This window comes from Ranitomeya variabilis, chromosome 4, assembly GCF_051348905.1.
Source record: "Ranitomeya variabilis isolate aRanVar5 chromosome 4, aRanVar5.hap1, whole genome shotgun sequence".
Taxonomy (NCBI): domain Eukaryota; kingdom Metazoa; phylum Chordata; class Amphibia; order Anura; family Dendrobatidae; genus Ranitomeya; species Ranitomeya variabilis.
The window spans coordinates 664,718,043-664,732,772 of NC_135235.1; positions in this window are offsets into that span (position 1 = coordinate 664,718,043).

Genomic DNA, 14,730 nt, shown 5'->3' on the forward strand with positions numbered 1-14,730 from the left:
CAACGATACACGGCGATCGGACGACCAAATAAAGTTCTGGACTTTATTCAGCGACCAGCGACATCACAGCAGGATCCTGATCGCTGCTGCGTGTCAAACTAAACGATATCGCTAGCGAGGACGCTGCAACGTCACGGATCGCTAGCGATGTCGTTTAGTGTGACGGTACCTTAAGATTGAACCAGCTACCTGTCTGACTCATTCTTACCCGGTACCACATGCTTATAGTTTAATTTGGAATGACTGGTGAATGAGGATTTATATTGTCGTTTACGACCCCGACAATTTGGCAGCCCAACGGGGGGCGTGGCCAGCGATCCGAGACCCCCTGGACCCATGCCTGGATGTCTGTGGATGATACCCGTAGTGGCTGACCTCGAGAACTGATCACCCTCCGTACACGGTAAGTGGCGATCATGTACATTGTATATGTCACACTTGCTAGTGTCTCAGCCGTTATTGGTTTGTCTGTGGTCTCTTTGGGTCCGGGAGGTGACCGATCGAGTGGTGAGATCGAATGCGATCCTGTGCCACGCTCTGAACCAGCAACTGAGAGACGTCACATCCTGTGCGTCCTCTGGACACCATACCTCCTCCACCGGTCATTGTACTCCGTTCAACCACCTTACCCGTGACTATTGTCCAGTAGTGAAGTGGAGTGAAAGATTGAGCTAGTTGTAGAGTGTGGGGCAGCTTAGAGAAAGGGATAGGAGACGCAGCCTCTGTGATATTGTACCAGCTAGGTAATTAAGACGTCCCGAGCAGGGACCACCTGTATTTCTGTGGAGGGCTCTCATTAGGAGATTGCCTCCCGACTGTTTAGAATATCGTGGCAGGATAGTCTGTTAATCACTGGTGTTCAGGTTAGGGACAGAAAATATTGAGCGCGAGGCTCTTCTTTTTCTAATACGTTGAGCGAGATTCCGTATTGCAGAATACCAGTGTTGATATCGCTGCCAGCGATCCTGAGCTATAGCAGGGCGTAGTATTCTGTGAGCCAAGCTGCGTATCTTAAAGCAGAAGTAGTCAGTGCCCCACAAGTTAGATGAGGATGCCGTGGAAGTCAAGACAATAGTCACGGGAGGGCAAGAGGCAGTCAAGAAGCTTATCTGCGAGTTGCGCGAAGCTTAAAGAATAAAGGATGAAAATAGGTTGAGAGGAAGGATCAGAGAATACAGAACCCGTATTTGGTTATAAAATGCCTTTGAACTGTGATCTTACAGATTGTAAAATGGCCGCCGTGCCACTGATGATGAAAATGCAGTCTCAGCCAGTGCCCTGTAATGGCGGCGGAAAGAGATCTCCAGAAGCGTAGGTGTGTCCTGTTTGTGTTGTGCAGAATCCAACCTGGGTGGAGACCTGCCTTGTGTGTGTGTACGGACCGTCCTTGGGGCTCCGCCCAGACCACGGAGGATTATAGGAAAGTTTTGTAGAAATTAAGTCTGAAAACTGCTGTAATTTGTGACTTTGTAGTGGATACGGAGCTTTGTATCAGTGCTATGTAGTGTAGGGGAGGGGCGGAGCGGACCGCTGCGAGATTTCTTTGTCAGTTCTCCTCTTTTCTCCTGATCTGCGCTACGTGCTGGAGAAAGGGGGGTATAGAGTTGGGCTCTTGCTCTCCCTTCAGCGCTGAAGAATGCAGTGGAAGTTCTTATCTCCGTGTTACTAGATGGGAGGGGGTGAGTGAATCCCTGCGCGATCTGCTTGAAATTTTTCCCTTCGGTGCTGTGGGCTACAGACAGGGAAACCATGTATTGCATTCCAAAGTTTTCTCTGTCCTTGGTTTAGTATACGCTGAGAGATTTGTGTTTAAAGCAATAAGTACTGTATGGAATTGAAAGTGAAATAGATCTGTGTCTAGTCTTAGAGGAAAACTTGTAAGTAATTGAAAGATTGGTAATTACCTGTATCAAGTTGAGTGGTTGATATATAGCAAATTGAAGAGAAACAGGGGGGAGGGGGGCTCCCTGTTAATATGGTCCCTCCCCAAGAAATTAAGCCTCTACTCCCGACTGTAAACCCTGTGCCCCTTACAGTCAAGGCAGCAATATATATACTGGATTGCCGAGAAGTTCTATGGGCGTCTTATGGTAGTATTTAAAGATCTGGGATTCCCATTGTAATAAAAAGCCCATTTATACCTTTTTGTAGTAGATCCGATATTGAGATTTCCACTCCGGATGATGTATTGAAAATAGTAAAAGAGTTTTCAAAAGAATTTAGCCCAGCAAGAAAGACAGGGGTTAAATCACTAGCCGTAGTAATTCTTGCTCTCTCACTGGCCCCCATCGCTGCAGCTGCGAGATCAGTGTTTCTTATCTCCATGTAACAGACTCCAGTTTCTGCCCCCTCCTATCGTACACGCAAGTCCAGCTTCACACTGCAATACGTCTTTAATTTTGTATGGGAATCTCCCTCCCCAGCCCCATGTCAATTTTCAGACCAAGAGCTTGCTTTAATCGGTGTAAATGCCAGACCCCCCCCAGCCCGGAAAGGTCTCTACATCTCCTCTTCCCATGAAACCTTCACACTTACAAGGCCAGACTTTCTAGGAATCTGAAGTTTGGGTTCCCTGTCATTCACGTTGCTACATCACACCTCAGGAATCCCAGGTTCTTTTCTCAGTGGGGTGTGGGGATATAATTACCCACCAGATGGGAGCCATAGTAAACCCAGCTAATTCTACCCTGTCACATAGAGGTGGTTTGGCCCAACAGATAGCCAACAGGGAAGCCCAGTCATAGTCCAAGAGTGTCAGGCCTACCTTGCCGCTTATGGCCCCTTGCAACCAGGAGAAGCTATGGTCCACACGATGTACATAGTATCCCTGACCAAGTACAACCTGGCCACATGTCCATGGCTGGACAGCTGCGACTTCAGTGTGCTATTCTCATGCCTACTAATGTGACTTTGAAAAGGTGCACTGTCCTGAACCCCGCTACTTTTCTCCTAGTTCCCCTGGATCCAAAGGGAGGAGGAGTAGGTGACATGAGCAAGGACACTCTTTTTCTTTCTAGAATGGATCCAGAGGAACAAGATTAGGTTTCCAAACTATATGATTGTCTAGAATTGATGTCTCAGGAAACGGCTGGTCTCTAGTGTGCCTATTCTAATGCTGATTTTGAGCTTTTTGTAGATGGATCCCGTCACCAAGATGACCAAGGACGCTTCTGTACCAGATATGCTGTGGTCTCAGAACATGAGGTAATCAAGGCAGAGTCAATGCCAGCTCATATGTCTGCACAAGCAAACTAGCAGAAGGTAAGACTGTAAATATCTACACTGATTCCAGGTATGCTTTTGGCATTGCACACGGTTATGGGCCTATCTGGAGAGCCAGGGCTTTCCTGACAGCAAATGGCCACCCCTTTAAACGTGCTGAGGCAGTCCAGCAACTTATGAATGCACTACAGTTTCCCACCCAAGCAAGCAGGCATTATAAAGGTAAAGGCACATACCAAAGGCACTGATGGACGGACAAAAGGGTAACGCACTGGCAGACCAGGCTGCCAAGAAAGCAGCAAGCACTCCTGTAGCCTCTAGAGTACATCACCTGGACACCCCACCATCTCCACTTGTGTTGAAAGACATCTTAGCCCGGTTACAAGAACAGGCAAGTAAGGAGGAGAAAAATAGGTGGCAAAGGATAGGGGCTTGCTCTGATACCGTCACTGGACTATGGGGGAGGGGTGAAAAGGTCTGCCTACCACAGGTACTGTACCCAATGATGGCACAGGTTCTGCACGGGAATGTGCACCACTCGAAGACGGCCATGTGTGACACCCTACAGAAACAATGGATTGCCCCCGGGTTTTCCACCTGCACAGAAAGGCAGGTACAGAGCTGCATGATATGTGCCACACATAATCAGGGTAGGACAGTGAAAACCCCATCCAAACACACTCCCCGGCCCTTTAACCAATTCCAGAGTCTGCAGAATGATTAAATTCAGTTAGCCAGGGTAGGGATGTATGAGTATGTGTTGGTCTGCATTGATTTATTTTCAGGTTGGCCAGAAGCCTACCCAGTTGCCAAAGCTACGGCTAAGACAACGGTGAAGAAACTGATGGCTGAGATCATAAGCAGGTATGGAGTTCCTGAAGTCATTGAAAGCGATCGGAGTTCCCATTTTACTGGAGAGATCATGTCAGAGGTAATGGCAGCGCTGGGGGTAAGTCAAGCATTGCATACTCCATCCACAGAGCAGTGGAAAAGTGGAAAGACTAAATGGAACTCTTAAGCTTAAAATCCAGAAGGCAATGGCAGAGACTGGTAAACCATGGACAGAATGCCTTCCTCTAGCTTTGTTTTCAGTAAGATACCCCAAACAGGAAGACAGGACTGTCACCGTATGAGATTCTGTTTGGCAGGGGCCCCAGTCTTGAATGTTTTCTTTCCACAACAGTTGCAACTCAAGTACCAGGACTTGACTAGCTATGTGCAGGCCTTACATGGACACCTTGCCAAAGTGCATTTAACCGTTTTCAGTTCTTTTCCAGACCCAGACAAGGTTCCTGGACACCATCCCTTTGTGCCAGGAGACCTGGTGTATGTGAAAAAGTTTGTGCGCAGAGATTGTCTCCAGCCGAGATTTGAAGGACCCCACACGGTGATCCTGGTCACCCCCACTGTAGTAAAACTCGAAGGAAAAGAGCACCTGGATCCATGCCTCACACTGTAAAAGAGACTGTTGTTTTTGATCCTGGAACTGAGGGCCATCCTCGCCCCTACCTCTTCGGCCCCTATTGTAAATAAGAATTCTGGTCCCACTATACTCTGGGTAAACCTGACAGTCCCGGTGGATATCTGGCGATTTGATTTCTGTGATGTAGTCAAGTGCCCCGAGACTGAACGGGTGGTAGAGGGGATCATCCAGTTTTATATATGTGTTACCAGAAATGACAACAATAACTGTTATTATTGGTCAGATGCTGCCTGGAATACGGGAGATGATTGGGGATATAAATCTAGTGAAGCCATGTTCCCAAGGATGGGACGGGTAAGAGTCTCCGTGAGAGAATGCATCTAACAGCCCCAAGGAAAAATCTATGGTTAGAATGGGTGAGATACAATGTAAGAGTCCAGAATATCTCTGTAGGATGTATTGCTTGTGCTGCTGCGAATACACACTTATACACACATGCATTGCTTTTTCCTGATGACAACACCACTGCCTGTGTCATGAACTTGTTGAAAGGTTTGAAGTCCACTGATTGCCCAGATTATGTCCCACTATTTCATAAGGAACCTAAACTAAAGGTCCCAGGAGAAGTAACCGTATTAGCTGACAATTACATCTGCTATAATTCCCACGACACCACAGGTACACTAGTAGGGATCTTCGAGACAGGTTTCTGCAAAGGGAGCAGTTCTCTAGATACTGATTTGCTAATCAAACATACAGAATATATGTACGACATTTATTGGTTATGTGGAGACGGTAAGCTCCGCCCTAGGTTGCCTAATGCCTGGATAGGCCAATGCACCCTTGTTAAACTAGTTATGCAGTTCAAGATTTTACCTTGGGATCCAAAGATACCTGATGAACCTACCAGAAAGAGGAGAAGCCTTGATCAGCTCCATATGAGTTATGAAGAAGATCCACTAGTATATATTGATGCCATTGGAGTGCCAAGGGGGGTGCCTGACCAGTTTAAAGCCCAGAACCAGATTTATGCTGGCTTTGCTTCTATAATCCCACAGGTGCAGATTAATAAAAATGTTGAATGGATCAAATATATATATATATTACAGAGAACAAGGATTTGTTAATTATAGCTGTGATGCCTTTCAGGATATAGTTGAGGACTTGGGCCCTAACACTTGTATGACCAGTGCTGCAACCCGACCTAAGAGAATTACACTGAATCCTGTCCAGACAAGATCACATGTAGTGATATAAGAAGCTGACACAGGATTGTGGTTGGCGGATAGTGGGGACATTAACTTGTAGGAGTAGGCTGACAGTAATCCTTTTGGGAAGGAGCTGTAGACCAGCATGTCATGTCGCCCCCACCACCAGAGAACCAACCACATCAGGTAGGGTAAGACAGATACAGGAGTATTATCCCTGGAGGCCCTCTGACTAGCTAGCTACGCAAAAACATTTGGCTGACCCTGAGAACCAACCTTTCTCATTCTACAGACAAATAATGACCATATGATGGACGTATTAAGTGCACCTAGGCAGGCCTAGGTAGTGAGCACAAAAACAAGTGACGTGCTAAGACGCAAATTAAGATTTTCTACAGATGTGACAAAAGGAAAGTGTAGAGCTATTTCAGTTGAAATGGGAAAACAGTCCCATAAACCCACTTGATGTTAGAGTATTGGTAAATACATTCATTGACGGTATGACCAAAGACATACGAGACGAAATCTAGACAGCCAGACCTGAATGGCGAAATGTAGATCCGAAAGACCTGAAGGTTTCTAAAGAAGTTGAACAAATTAGGACAATAAGACGACGTGTCATGTATGCTGGAGCAGACATCTTTCTTCTCCAGTTGGTTAGGTGGGATCAAGAGATTCCTTCAATAAGTTTGATTAGTACTAATTGCCCTCCTTGTAATTGGATCGATAATTCTCTGTTGTGTTATTCCCTTGTACAAAAAGGTTATTGCCAAAGCAACTCCGATTGGCACCTTCCTCAATCAAGAAATAGACCCACCAGAGTACGATGGTACTGATCCAGGGGAGATCCCTAAGTATGTCCCTCTCAAGAGAGTAGACAGAACCCCCCATTCTCAGATGATGCCAAGAGATTTAGTTTAGGGACAGTGGGAGAACTCCATGTGAGGATAGTGAAGGGTTCAGCTGCCTGGAGGCCTCTCGCTAGGGGAGAGTTTCTGAGGTGTCTGGATGAAGAAATCCACCTCCCCTTTTCCCATCACATGGACAGTCTCGAAGGATCCTTCTTTAAGGGAAAAACTTAGTGTTTAGGGGGGATTGTCAAGGTGAAAATATACTTTCTTATATACCTTTTGTACTTTTATATATCATATACTGTGAAACAATAAGTTTTCCCCTGCTAAAGCAAATGTAATTGTATTTAAAGATGGCCGCCAGAGTTCAGTTTCGTTTCAGGTTAGTGTCTGGAGTGTCATGGTTCTCAATGGCAAGAGAACGTAGTAAAGCATAAAAAGGACTAGCTCTTGGAAGATGGGAACTCGAGCTGACCGTGAGCTAAACCTACCGCACAACCAACAGTGGCCGGGTAGCGTGCCTACGTTTTATCCCTAGACGCCCAGCGCCAGCCGGAGAACTGACTGACCCTAGCAGAGGAAAATACAGACCTGGCTTACCTCTAGAGAAATTTTCCCCAAAAGGCAGACAGTAGCCCCCACATATATTGGCGGTGATTTTAGAGGAAATTGACATACGAAGTATGAAGATAGGTTTAGCAAATTGAGGTCCGCTTACTAGATAGTAGGAAGACAGAAAAGGGAACTTCACGGTCAGCTGAAAACCCTTTCAAAATACCATCCTGAAATTACTTTAAGACTCTAATATCAACTCATGACACCAGAGTGGCAATTTCAGCTCACAAGAGCTTCCAGCCTCAGAATATTCAATCACAGAGAACTGGAACAAAAATGCAAAACAAACTTAGGACTACAAGTCCAACTTAGCTGATAGTAGTCTAGGAGCAGGAACATGCAACAGAAAGGCTTCTGGTAACATTGTTGGCCGGCATAGAAATGACTGAGGAGCAAGGCTAAATAGACAACTCCCACATCCTGATGGAAACAGGTGAACAGAGGAGATGAAGCACATAAGTGCAGTACCACCAGAAACCACCGGGGGAGCCCAGAAACCAAATTCACAACACTGGAGGGATGAAGATTCATTTCTTTAGAAACGAAACTTAAGGAATGTGAAGAAAAGGAGGATCCACCAGAAGATGTCAGAACAAATCAGAAAGACTGAATGCTAGCTTAAACCCCGCCTAATGCACGCCTTCCCCTAACACTCAATATAGTATTGTGTATTTTAAAATAAAGTTCAGTTGCTGTGACGGTTACACACATGTGTGTGGATCCACGAGCATGCACTAAGATTGAACCAGCTACCTGTCTGACTCATTCTTACCCGGTACCACATGCTTATAGTTTAATTTGGAATGACTGGTGAATGAGGATTTATATTGTCGTTTACGACCCCGACAGTACTAACTTGGAACCAATTCCCTCTCTCTTATCTGTTCCCTCCTCTGGCACTACTTCCGAGGGTAATCAAGAAAATCAAGGCAGAAAGAGTGCCAGCGATTCTGATCGCCCCGTATTGGCCGTGGCGGACTTGGTATGCAGACCTGGTACAGCTTCTCGCAGGGGTTCCCTGGCGGCTTCCCGATCGGCCGGATCTTCTATCTCAAGGGCCGATCTTCCACCAGAACTCAGAGGTCCTATGTTTGACGGCCTGGCCGTTGAATCTTGGGTTTTAACACAGGCGGGTTTTTCCCAAGAAGTAGCTGATACCATGATCTGTGCACGTAAAACCGTTTCGTCCAGAATTACCACACTTGGAAAGTTTTCCTTTCTTGGTGTAGAGAGTGCGAGCTGCCTCCTTTGCGTTTCTCCGTCCCAAACATTCTAGCCTTTCTCCAGGCAGGACTGAACTCTGGACTTGCTCCGAGCACTCTTAAGAGGCAGGTTTCGGCCTTATCGGTCCTCTTTCAATGCAGAATTGCTACCAACCGTCAGGTCAGGACTTTTTTCCAGGGAGTCGCTCACAAGGTCCCTCCTTATAAGACTCCTTTGGAGACTTGGGACCGTAATTTGGTATTAAGGGCATTACATGACGCTCCCTTTGAGCCTCTTCAGGATGTTTCCTTGACCTTACTTTCTTGGAAAGTCGTATTTTTAGTAGCCATAACTTCCATAAGGAGGGTATCTGAGCTAGCAGCCCTTTCCTGTCGCGCTCCTTTTTTACGTTTTCATCAGGACAAAGTAGTGCTCAGGCCAGCACCTTCTTTTTTGCCGAAGGTTGTTTCCTCCTTCCACATTAATGAGGATATAGTTCTTCCTTCATTTTGTCCGGCACCTTCGCACCGTGTAGAAAAAGCTCTCCATACGTTGGATTTAGTGAGGGCTCTGAGAAGATACATTTCCAGAACGGCTCCTTTTCGCCATACAGATGCCGTTTGTACTCCCGGAAGGTCGCAGAAAGGGATGCGCAGCCTCAAAATCCACTCTGGCCAGGTGGATTCGGGCTACCATTCAGGAGGCCTATCGCGCCAAGGGTGTGATGGTTCCGGCCGGAATCAAGGCTCATTCCACTAGAGCAGTGGGGGCTTTCTGGGCGATCCGGCACCAGGCCTTGGCAGAACAGGTTTGCAAGGCTGCAACCTGGTCTAGTCTGCATACTTTTGCTAAACATTATAATGTCCACTCCCAGATCTCTGCAGAAGCAGGTGTGTGTAGAAGGATTCTTCAAGCAGCGGTGGCACACTTATAAACAACCGTTATCTGGATATTTTTGGTGAGGTAATTTCCCACCCAGGGACTGCTTTAGGACATCCCACTGTCCTGTATCCCCCAATGAGACGAAGGAGAAATAGGGATTTTTGTGTTACTCACCGTAAAATCCTTTTCTCCGAGACACTCATTGGGGGACACAGCTCCCTCCCTGATGGTCTTCTGGCTGTTTTTTCTTTACCTGAATTTATCAGTCGTTAGAACTTTTCTAGACATGAGTTTTTCTGTGATTATGCTGTTATATTATTTTCTCGTGTTTTATTCTCCTACTGCTTTTGCACCAAACTGGATTCTCTGGTAGCCAGTGTCAGGGTGTATACGACGGAGGAGGAGCTAACTTTTTCAAGTTTTCTTGTCAGCCTCCTGGCGGCAGAAGCATACACCCACTGTCCTGTGTCCCCACTGTCCTGTGTCCCCCAATGAGCGTCTCGGAGAAAAGGATTTTACGGTAACACAAAAATCCCTATTTCCTAACATACTGTCCAAGCCTTGGTTACATGTTAGGCCCATTTCACACAACAGTTTTTTGCCATCAGTCGCAATCCGTCGAATTTTGAAAAAAGGATCCGGCGACTGATGCCGTCGGATCCGTTTTTTTCTCATAGACTTGTATTAGCGACAGATTGCCTCACGCTTCATCTGTCGTTTGTCGGATCCGTCGAAAATTGTTTGTCCGGTGGCCGGAGACAACAAAGTAACATTTTTTGCGTACGTAAAAAAAAAAACAGTGACTGATCCGTTGTCGTCAATCGTTTGCTAGAATGGAAGCCTATGGTGCTGGATCCATCAAATGATGGAATCTGGCGATGGATTCCGTTTTTTTTAACTGAGCATGCTCCGATCCAATTAGCCAGATCCACTAGTCGGATCCGTCGCATCAGTTTCCCCCAATCTGCGATGGATCTGTCCAGCCAACGGATTGTGACTGACGGCAAAAAACTGATGTGTGAAAGGGGCCTTAGGGTAAATAGTGTCTTATAGTCAGAATTATAATAAGAATTAAATATATTTGCAGTTATTAATATCTTTAATCTAACAAGCAAATAAAAAGCAATATTCTAAGTGCACTGAATATTTCAAATATATACGAGTCGTGTGTGTGTATATATATATATATATATATATATATATATATATATATATATATATATATATATACACAGTACAGACCAAAAGGGCTATTTGACCAAGAAGGAGAGTGATGAGGTGCTACGCCAGATGACCTGGCCTCCACAGTCACCAGACCTGAATCCAATCGAGATGGTTTGGGGTGAGCTGGACTGCAGAGTGAAGGCAAAAGGGCCAACAAGTGCTAAACATCTCTGGAAACTTCTTCAAGATTGTTGGAAGACCATTCCCAGTGACTACCTCTTGAAGCTCATCAAGAGAATGCCAAGAGTGTGCAAAGCAGTCATCAAAACAAAAGGTGGCTACTTTGAAGAACCTAGAATATAAGACATGTTTTCAGTTGTTTCACACTTTTTTGTTAAGTATATAATTCCACATGTGTTAATTCATAGTTTTGATGCCTTCAGTGTGAATGTACAACTTTCATAGTCATGAAAATGCAGAAAGATCTTTAAATGAGAAGGTGTGTCCAAACTTTTGGTCTGTACTGTATATAGAATGGGTATATATATATATATATATATATATATATATATATATATATATATATATATATATATATATATATATATTGCTCAAAAAGATAAAGGGAACACTTGAACAACAGAATATAACTCCCAAGTAAATCAAACCTCTGTGAAATCAAACTGTCCACTTAGGAAACAACACTGACAATCAATTTCACATGCTGTTGTGCAAATGGAACAGACGACAGATGAAAATTATTGGCAATTATCAAGACACACTCAATTAAGGAGTGGTTCTGCAGGTGGGGACCACAGACCACATCTCAGTACCAATGCTTTCTAGCTGATGTTTTGGTCACTTTTGAATGTTGGTTGTGCTTTCACACTCGTGGTAGCATGAGACGGACTCTACAACCCACACAAGTGGCTCAGGTAGTGCAGCTCATCCAGTATGGTATATCAATGCGAGCTGTGGCAAGGTTTGCTGTGCCTGTCAGCGTAGTGTCCAGAGGCTGGAGGCGCTACCAGGAGACAGGCCAGTACACCAAGAGACGTGGAAGGGGCCATAGGAAGGCAATAACCCAGCAGCAGGACCGCTACCTCAGCCTTTGTGCAAGGAGGAAGCCTTGCCAGAGCCGTGCAAAATGACCTCCAGCAGGCCACCAATGTGCATGTGTCTGCACAAACGGTTAGAACCCGATACCACGAGGATGGTCTGAGTTCCGGACGTCCACAGACAGGGGTTGTGCTCACAGCCCAGCACCGTGCAGAACACTTGTCATTTGCCACAGAACACCAGGATTGGCAAATTCGCCACTGAGCACATGTGACAGAGACTGGTGATGGTGTGGAGAGCAATCTGCTGCCTGCAACATCCTTTAGCATGACCGGTTTGGCAGTGAGTCAGTAATGGTGTGGGGTGGCATTTCTTTGGAGGGCCGCACAGCCCTGCATGTGCTCACCAGAGGTTGCCTGACTGCCATTAGGTAGCGAAATGAGATCCTCAGACCCCTTGTGAGACCATACGCTGGTGCGGTTGGGCCTGGGTTCCTCCTAATGCAGGACACAATGCCACACCTCATGTGGCTGGAGTGTGTCAGCAGTTCCTGCAAGATGAAGGCATTGAGGGTATGTGCACACGTTGCGGATTCTGCTGCAGATTTTTCCGCAGCGGATTTGGAAAATCCACAGTGCAAAACCACTGCGGTTTTCACTGTGAATTTTCTCGTGGATTCCTCTGCGGGTTTTCAACTCCACTTTCCTATTGGTGCTGGTTGAAAACCGCTGCGGAATCCGCACAAAGAATTGACATGCTGTGGAAAATAATCCGCTGCGTTTCCGCTCGGATTTTTCCGCAGCATGTTCACAGCGGGTTTTTTTTCCCCATAGGTTTACATGGTACTGTAAACTTTGGGAAAACTGCTGCAGATTCGCAGCGTCAAATCCGCTGCGGATCCGCAGCAAAATCCGCAGCGTGTGCACATACCCTGAAGCTATGGACTTGTCCGCCCATTCCCCAGACCTGAATCCGATAGAAAACATCTGGGACATCATGTCACATTGCACCACAGACTGTCCAGGAGTTTACGGATGCTTTCGTCCAGGTCTGGGAAGAGATCCCTCAGGAGACCATCCCCGCCTCATCAGGAGCATGCCCAGGCGATGTAGGGAGATCATACAGGCACGTGGAGGCCACACACACTACTGAGCATCATTTCCTTGTCTTGAGCCATTTCCACTGAAGTTGGATCAGACTGTAACTTCATTTTCCACTTTGATTTTGAGCATCATTCCAACTCCAGACCTCCGTGGGATATTCGTTGTGATTTACGTTGATCATTTTTAGGTATTATTGTTTTCAACAGGAATATTTCATTCATATCTAGGATGCGGGAATTCAGTGTTCCCTTTTTTCGAGCAGTGTATATATATATATATATATATATGTTCCAAATTATTATGCACAAAGAGTTTAGGAGTGATAAGGTTAGAATTTTTTTGTTTGTCATTTAAACTCATTGATGGCGATGTGTGTCAGGGCTCTTTATATCACTGAAAGCAATTGCAGATACCTGTGCAAATTAGTTTGGCAGATGTGTCCAAATAAAGGCAAGACTACTTAAGAAAGCTGTTCCACATTATTAAGCAGCCTACATTTTTTGCTAAAATGGGAAAGAAAAAGGATGTATCGGCTGCTGAGAAGCAACAAATTGTGGAGTATTTAGGTCAAGGCATGACTACAATCAACATTGCCAAGACACTTCATCGTGATCATCGCACAATCAAGAAGTATGTAGCTGATTCCCAGCACACACGTGTGCGTGCTGATAAGGAAAAATTGAGGACTCTTTCCAACAGGCAATTGCGTAAGGTTAAAAGAGCAGCTGCAAAAATGCCTTGTCATAGCAGCAGACAAGTTTTTGAAGCTGCTGGTGCCTCCATCGTCCCCAGAACAAGATGCAGGGTACTTCAGAGGTGCGTAAGCCATCCTGTTGACCACCTCTATCCACTGCACACAAGCAGAAACGGCTCCAGTGGGCCAAACGATACATGAAGACTGAAGATGGATGGAGTGGAGGATGGCTGGTTGATGGACACCCCATGAAAACACGGCTAAGGCGCCAACAAGGAGGAGGTGGAGTAATGTTTTGGGCTGAAATCATGGAGAGAGAGATCGTTGGCCCCTTTATGATCCCTGAAGGGGTAAAGATGAACTCCATAATCTATGTGGAGTTTCTAAAACAACACTTCCTGCCATGGTTCAAGAGGAAGAACCGTGCTTTCCGCAGCAAGATCATTTTCATGCATGATAATGCACCGTCTCATGCTGCAAAAAACACATCTGCATCTCTGGCTGCTATGGGCATAAAAGAGGACAAACTTATGGTGTGGCCACCATCTTCCCCTGACCTCAACCCCATTGAGAACCTCTGGAGCATCATCAAAAGGAGTGTCTATGATAGCGGGAGGCAGTTCACATCTAAGCAACAGCTCTGGGAGGGTATTCTGTCCACATGCAAAACAATTGAAGCAGAAACCATCCAAAAACTGACAAATTCAATGGACGAGAGAGTTCAGAAGCTTCTTTCGAACAAGGGGTCCTATGTGCAAATGTAACATCACCTAGAATAAAGTTTTCACTTGAAAACTGTTTGATTTCATTTTGTAATAAGCTGATAATGCTTATAGCTTCACAATTGACCATTTTTTTTGTTCAAAATAAAAAAAAAAGGTTGAAAACTCTGCTGTGCATAATAATTTGGAACATGCATTTTGAGTGTTTATTTTTTTTAAAAAAGATACTGTTTTCATAGGCAGTTTGTTCCAAAACATTGCAATTATACTAGAATAGTAGATGACTGGAAAATAACAATGACTGCAATTCAGATCGGTAATTTAGAGAAAATATGAGGAAATATTATTTGCATAATAATTTGGAACACAGTGTATATATATATATATATATATATATATATATATATATATATATATATATAATGTTTTGAAGATTGTTTGGTTTTAAAACGATCTGTACAATTGTATTTTACAATGCGATTTTAACATGAGCTTATACATACAGAGAACTTCTGTATGTAAAACCTTATGTTAAAATCGCATTGCATACAGATTGCATACGCATGTCATACGAATGTTCCGTG